This window comes from Myotis brandtii, unplaced genomic scaffold, assembly GCF_000412655.1.
Source record: "Myotis brandtii unplaced genomic scaffold, ASM41265v1 scaffold23, whole genome shotgun sequence".
NCBI lineage: Eukaryota > Metazoa > Chordata > Mammalia > Chiroptera > Vespertilionidae > Myotis > Myotis brandtii.
In genome coordinates, this window is record NW_005358649.1 from 4,691,405 (window position 1) to 4,699,490 (window position 8,086).

Here is an 8,086-nt window from a genome sequence, read left to right on the forward strand (position 1 = left end):
AGAGGAACAAATGTAATAATCTGAACAATAAAGATTTAATTAAAAAACAAAACAAAACAAATGCTTTCTCAAATTAAAGGGATTGAGATGAACTAATTGCTTAAAACAAAGAGCTATAAAATAATTACTATATTTTCAAAGGCACTTCAAAATAAGGGTGCATTTAAATATTTTTTAATTAAAATATTCCAAATATTTTAAATTTTATATTATTTTTTCACCTAGTTTAGAAATAGAAGAAAATGTTAAATGTTCTCTATTCATTATTTATCCATCCATTCATTTATTCACTTAACAAAAATGTGATGAATGACAAACATATGTCACACAACAAGGATGTAAAAATGAACCAAACCAGATGGGGTCCCTGTTCTCCTGAAACGTAGGCGAGAGAGATAGACATTAAATAAACAAATGAACAAAGTTTATTACAGATAACATACAATATAAGTAAAATCGATTCTCATTACTCAAGATTGGTACAGTTTATAAAGTCAACATTAACACTGAATTAGTGAATATTGAACTACTGGTCCCCCAAACTTTAATCCAGGGGTCAGCAAACTATGTTCCCCGGGACAAACCCAGCCTGCCATGTGTTTCAGATCGAACTACCAATTTAGAGGACATATAGGAGACAAAGGCACCTACTACCTGACATCACAGAATGTAATCAGCAAAATAGAACATGCAACCCTAGACGTCGCCTATTTTTTTTTCCATACTGCCCAGTTCTTGCCTTACGGTTTCCACACCTTCATCTCCTTGAATATTATAAATCTAATTTTTCCCATCGTGTTCATCATTTTTTAGTTTAGGGATACAAATCTCCCATTTGCTAAATCTGTCAAGTCTCCTTCCTTGTGGTTCACTTCCTTATGTAGTTTGTATGAAGTAAACGTTGTGAGCTCATCTTTGGAAAGACTGCTGTCTATAGGACTCCATGGTCCCTGAGCTGCAGAAACTTCGCTGCAGAGAGGTTTTCCATGCGTCTCTGCCCGGACCTGGGTTTCAGAGGTGCCAGTTAATATGTCCATTTTTGGGATTGGGATCCCTTAACCATGAAGTAATATGGATTCAGGCCTCAGACGTGTGCTGTACAGGATCTGAAGCTCCGTTTAGTAGCTGACTCTTTTCCTAGTGCAAGTGGATGGCCAGCTTCCTTGCAGCCTCCTCAGACCAATGGAGGGCATTTTTCTGGTTATCATCTCAATGTCAAGGTTCTTGTGGCCGGTTGTGTTTTTCAAGGAAGAATGCACTAATACATATCCATCCCCACACATTCTTCCTTCTGTGTAATGTCGACACTCCTCCTTCAAGAGGTGAAGTCTGTTTCTCTCCCTGAACCTAACTTCCTCAGTCAATACGATGTAGTCAAAGTGCCTGTGTGATTGATTGCCAAGGCGAGTTCATAAACGTGGCTCTCTCTTGGAATACTCACCTTTGAAACCCAGCCACCATATTGTGAGGAAGCCAGGTGGTAGGAAGAGGCCCCAGCTAAGGTCTCAGTCCACAGCCAGCACCAACCACAGACACAGGAGTGAACAAGCCCCAAGTCTTCAAGTCCTCCACTGGAGGCCCCAGACGTGGGGAGGCAGAGCCATGCTGACCGTCCTGTGCACTGTCCAGATTCCTGACCCACAGAATCCATGAGCACAGCCAGTGGTTGTTTTCCACTACGTTTTGGAGGAATTTGTGATGCAGTCATAGTAATGGGAACAGTATTTCTTTGTGATTCCCAGCTTTCAGCAGATGCTCAACAGTGGCTTCCTAGGTGAACATGCCTTCATGTATGGCACCTGGGCATTTCTTTCTCTTGCTTCCTAGCCCAGCCACCTATCCATAAGTTACCTTATTATATTTACCCCACATTGGAGATATAATGAGGCAGAATGGAGTCTTCTTCATGTCAGCTCACTCTGCCCAGAAGTTCCCAGAATAATTTTTCGAATGAAGACATAAAGAACTGAAGAATTTATTTTATGTACAAGGATACTTAGGAATAAAAATTAAAATGAACCCTATAGAAAGTATATTTATTAAAGAATAGGTAACTTGTTACAGAAAAAAAAATAGAAATGGTCAATAAAGTTCATCCTCAGTAGTACTACAATAAAAGCAATATAATGAGCTGTGACTTTTGCCAAATGAATGGCAAGAATTTTTTCTGTACTACTCAACCGTGTAAAATGGGTTTCAAGGAACTAGGCACTCTCATAGGTTTCAGTATATGCATTTTTTAAATCCTCACCCAAGGAGTGAGAATATTTTTTCCATTGATTTTTAGAGAGTGGAAGGAAGGGGGGAAGAGGAGAGGAGAGGAAACATCAGTGTGAGAGAGACACATTGATTGGTTGCCTCCCACACATGCCCCAACTGGAGGTGGGGATCAAACCTGCAGCCCAGATATATGCCCTTGACTATAAATCAACCCTGCACAAAACAACACTCTAACCACTGAGCATGCCAGCCAGGGCTAGTAAATGCATTTTTATAGCATTTCCAGATAGCAATATGTATGCCCTTAAAATTTTATGTACGTCTGACCCAGAAATTCACTTCCAGGAATTAATCCTAAAGGAATAATCATTGACACACACAATATTTATCTTCAAGAATGTCAAATTCTGTATTTTTATAATAAAAAGAAAAAAGGCTGAAAATAATCCAAACATCAAACAGCAGATGGTAAGATTATCTTGAATTTTAGCTTTGTTTAAACCAAAATAATTATCAAGTACACACCAAGAAAGACAAGCTATAGATTCATTAAGAAAGCTGGTTATTTATTTATCCATGTCAGTCATTGTGCTAGAAGCTGAAGTACAAAAATGATGAAGATGCAAAAGCCTATAGTGTACTGAGGGGAAAAAGTAAATGATTATAGTTCATTGTGATAACTATTCATGATAAAGCTGTGGTACTACAGAGCCTTTGCTAACCTAACTGAGTGTGCGAGTCGGAGAGTTTTGCTTCTGATTTTAAGCAAGGACGTCAAGCTAAGTGCCACAGGTTTTGATAAGAAGAAATGAACTGTGGCAGAACAGGCTGCATGCCTACCAGAATTCTTGCTCCTCTGGAGAACAGAGCTGTTCCTGGGAAGTGGCTGCCTCCCTGAGATGGGAATGTGAGAGAATGCAAGCTTCCTTTATGCAGGAAGCTTTTATGAAGCAGGTCTGCTCTCTCCACACTCTCTCCTTCCCTTTCTGCTGGCTGCAACTAGACAAGAGCAAATTGCTCGTGAATGGCAGAGCCTGGATCCTACTACTTATGGGAAGAAAGCAGCCTGCTGATCAGGAACGCCAGGTGCTCTAGTAGCATCATTTTGTTTAAAGTCGTTTTGTGTGCTCCCTTCAGCAGCATATATACTAAAATTGGAATGATACAGAGATTAGCATGGTTCCTGCACAAGGATGACACCCAAATTTGTGAAGCGTTCCATATACTCGACCAGAGCCCTGCCAGCCTGGCTACCACTTCCATTTGGACGGTGGAATGTTGCTATGTGTACCCAACTCAATGGCTTAGTGGGTCAGATCACATCAAGTTCATGATGGGCAGCTCTTGTTGCATGGTAACTTGGTGGCCTGTAGTTAAGTGTCCAATCTCTGCTAAGGCCCAGTAGCAAGCCAAAACCCATTTCTCAAAGGGAGAGTAGTTAACCACAGAGGAAGACAGGGCTTGGCTTCAAAATCCTAAAGGCTTGCACTGTGATTCACCTATAGGGGGCTGCCAATGGCTCCAGGCAGCATCCCTATCTGCCACTGATATTTCCAGTGATCTGCTGGGCCATGTGGCCCAAGTGGCAAAGCAGCTAACACACAGTCTGGACCTGTTGCAGAGTTGCAGAATCTTCTCTTGTTCTGGGCCCTTCTCAAAACTAGCAGCTTTTCAGGTCACTCAGTAAACACCCAAATGAGAAATATACCTCTATAATCCAGAGGCCCACTAGGCTTTGTGCCTCTTCTGGGGGTGTTGGTAGAGCCAGATACAACAATGTATCTTTCACCTTAGAAGGAATATCTCAACATACCCCACACCACTGGTTCCCTAGAAATTTCACTGAAGTAGTAATTTTTGAGGATTTGTTGGATTTATTTCCCACTCTCTGACACACAAATGTCTTACCAATAAGTCTGGAGTACTTGCCAAGTAGGCAAGTTGAATGGGGATGGGGTGGGAATCACTACCCTTGCATCTTTCAAGTCCATAATGGTGGCCTTAATCTCTGCAATCCCTCCAGGAATGTATATTTCTTTTAGTTTACTATTTTTCTAGGTAGAGGCAGTTCTAGTAGCCTCCAATTCTCCTTTCCACCATAATGGTCTTCACTCAACAGTTCAGAGAACCACTGTGGGGAATCTAACAGTTGCAGTTACTGAGTATGTCTATTCCAATTACCCATTCCAGAACTGGGGGGAAAACCCACAGGGTGGGTTTAAGGCAACCACTGGGCCCACTGTGGGACAGACCTCAGCTAAAACTGCACTGATTACCAGACCTCCATATGCCCTGTCTCTGACTGGTAGGCCACAGTGACATTTTGGGTCACCTGGAATTAGCATCAGTTCAGAGCCAGTGTCTGGTAATCCCTGGAAGGTCTTATTATTTGCTTTTCTTTAATGTACAGTCATCCTGGTAAAGTCTGTAGGTTCCTTTGGGAAACATGGAGGGGGTGGGGAGGATTAACAGTATACATTTTTGGCAAGGTAGCAGGTTCTTTCATCAAGAGGTTTGTGTCTATACACTGGGTCAAGTCTGGGAATTGACTGAGGAGCCATGACTGTGTTTTTATTATTCAGGTTAGGCTTTTGTTCACTTGACTTAGAACTCTTCCACTCATACAGATCTAGTCAGAATTTGGCAGATTTCCCACCTATTTCACTTCCACCAAAGAATACCAACCATACTCCCAGTTACCTATAACAGAATTTTTTTTTTGGGGGGGGGGGGGGGAATAGTTGCTTTGTTATAACATAAATGAAAAAAACAACTCAATTCTGGCTGGGGCCACTGTCTGTGTGGGGTTTGCACATTCTCCCCATGTATGCGTGGGTTTTCTCTAGGTCTTCCACGTTCCTCCCACATCCCAAAGACGTGCACATGAGATAAATGAGGACGTACTCTATATGTTAGATCACTTAAATGTTGAGGTCTGTTTGTGACTATAGCTAACAATACACTAATACATGCAATCTTTTATTCCCAAGTGAATGTATTAGCTCACCTACTCAAATATATTCACTAAGCATGTACTACGTGCACATGAGTGTGCCAGGTGCTTCATAAACACAAAGATAAACTAAATAGAGATCCTGCCTTCATAGAATTTCCTGTCCTAAAGGAAAAACAATAGCCATTCATACAGCTACAACATGAGGCGAAGTGTGAAATCACAGCCCAAGGGGTGATACATACATAACGCCTCATATTAGAGGAGTTAAAAGACAGGAGATGTGACCTTCACAAGGAGGTTCAAGACTTAGGAGACACTAGAAAATGACATTTATATAAAATTCAAACAGGCAGAAATGTGGGTAATGACATTCCTGGAAAGATACAGGTGTGAAAAGATGCCATGGAAAATGTAGACATGGTTCAGGTAAAGGCATCCTGAGAAACAATGAACTGATAGACCAGAGGTGGGGGGTGAAGGGAGTGGGGGGAGATCACAGACACATCCAAATGCAGTTTGTGCTTTCTTCCCGGAGCAATGGGAGGGCACAGAAGGGCCTTGCACTGAGCTGTGGCAGAGGCTGAGACAGTTAATACAATAGCCCAGGGTGCTTACATTAGAGTAGCAGCAGTGAAGAATGCACTATTAATGACTGATTGAGTTTAGGAGGTTCAGCAAAGAAAAGGGATTTAAGGTGATTTAAAGAAAAGGGATTTAAAATTCTAGGTTGACTAAGAATTATGGAACCATGAATTAAATTCAAAGAGAAAGAGCTGGCCCGGGGGTGGAGGACAAGGAACTGTTTTAGATACCATGAGTCTAGAACAGCCGTGGGCAAACTACTGCCCTGATCCGGCCCGCTTGAAATGAATAAAACTAAAAAAAAAAAAAGACCGTACCCTTTTATGTAATGATGTTTACTTTGAATTTATATTAGTTCACACAAACACTCCATCCATGCTTTTGTTCCGGCCCTCCGGTCCAGTTTAAGAACCCATTGTGGCCCTCGAGTCAAAAAGTTTGCCCACCCCTGGTCTAGAACCTCCAGGTAGAGCTATAACCTGGGTTTAAGCTACAGGAGTTGAAGACTATAGGTTTGGCTGGGAGATGAAAAATTTAAGTTATCTATTTACTGGTGAGAAGTGAGGCCGGAGACTAGATTAAAGTTGCCAAAGGAGATTTGAGAGAGAGAAGCAAGCCAGATTTCCTCAAAATATACACAAGGCAGAAAGATAAAGGCAGAGAAGTGAGTGGAGAGGCAGAGGACACAGAGGAATCAGAATCACAGGAAGCTTTGGACCATGTCCAGTTCGATAGAAGTGGAGAAAAGAACTATCAGTAATACTGTAACATCAAATACACAATCACATCTAATCCCCAAACAACTCAAGGAAACAATTCCGTTACTGATCCAACAAAGAACACAAGCACTGGAATAAAAAGAACTTGGATTCTAATCTTGACTCTGACTCTGCCCTTTAAGAGCTGCATAACTATAGGATCATGAAGAAAAGAAAATAATAGTGCCTGTGATTTGCACTGTATTAGTGAGGATTAATGCCCCACTCCACTCTGCCTCGCCGGCCAGAATTAATTCTAAAACATGTGCAAAGTGTTCAAAGCCGCACTGGACATGTAATAAACACTCAGCAAGTGAAAGCTATTGTTTTGTTTTTAAATGATAAACATAGGTTTTTCCAAACACAGCCTGCTGATGGAAATGTCAACCTGTTAAGACTTTTAAGAAGGCAAGATTCCACCAACATTTTTTAGTGTACATATACCTGACCCAGCAATTCTGCTTCAAGAAATTAACTTTGTAAAACTATTCCCAGGGGTAAGAATGTTCACTGTTTGTAATAAGGAAAAGTTGGAACCAACCTTAATGCAAGATGGTTATATAGATTATGATACATCTATATACCACATGATCACACATCTATCTATATGATACATCTATGAAATATTCAATGCCGACCTATATAAAAGATATGATAGGCATCTGCCATATTCTCGTAAGTGAAAAAGGTAATTTCTCAAAGGAATCCATACATGATTCCATTGATATTATGATGCAATTTCAAAAATGTAGGAACTTAAAAAGGAAATGTCAGAAGTATTTTTGAAGGAAAGCCATTGTAACTGGAGACTTAACTCACCATTAGCAACGTGAGTAGAAAGTCAGTAAGATGAAGAGCAAGGATTCCGGAGGGGAAAAGTCAGTAAGATGAGGACACACAATGCCCAGAAATGGGTGCAAAATTGCGTTTGTCTAGAAAGAGGCTCCACAGTTTTCATGTCTCATCCCAAAAGGCTGTAGGGGAAGTGGCCGGTACAGAACAGACGCCGAGCATCACACAAATCTCTTCTAGTATTTTCAACCCCGCATGAAAACAGTAATCAGCTCAAATTACAGGTAAATCAGAAATGGTACAAAGCAAAATCCGCAATGAAAATGGGGCCAGAGCTTTCTAATGAACACAATCGGCGTCGCAAACCTGCTCCATCCACGTGGCCCCGTGCACGTGCGGTGGAGGACAGTAAACACCCCCCCCTGCACCGCGCGTGCGTCTGCTGGCGCGATGGCTGAGGGTGCTGGTCTGTTCCGGAAAGGGGGTGGGGGCGCAAAGGTACAGATCAGGTGGTGGTCCTCCCTGGCCTCGCTCCCATCTCAGCCCCGCCCTCCCTGGCCTCCCCGCCTGGTCCCCTGGAAAAGAACTCTAGGAGTGACCCACGTGCCTCGCAAGGCTAGTTCTCCCTTCCCGGGAGGAGGTCGGGCAAGGTCCCTGGGTCCTCAGGCCGCCCACACTCACTGTGTCAGCAGCTCCATGGGGTGAAGGGGCTTCCTCGCCTGCCGGGCCCAGGGTGGTGGCACCCAGATCTGAGTCTGGGGCATTGGGGCCAGCGGGG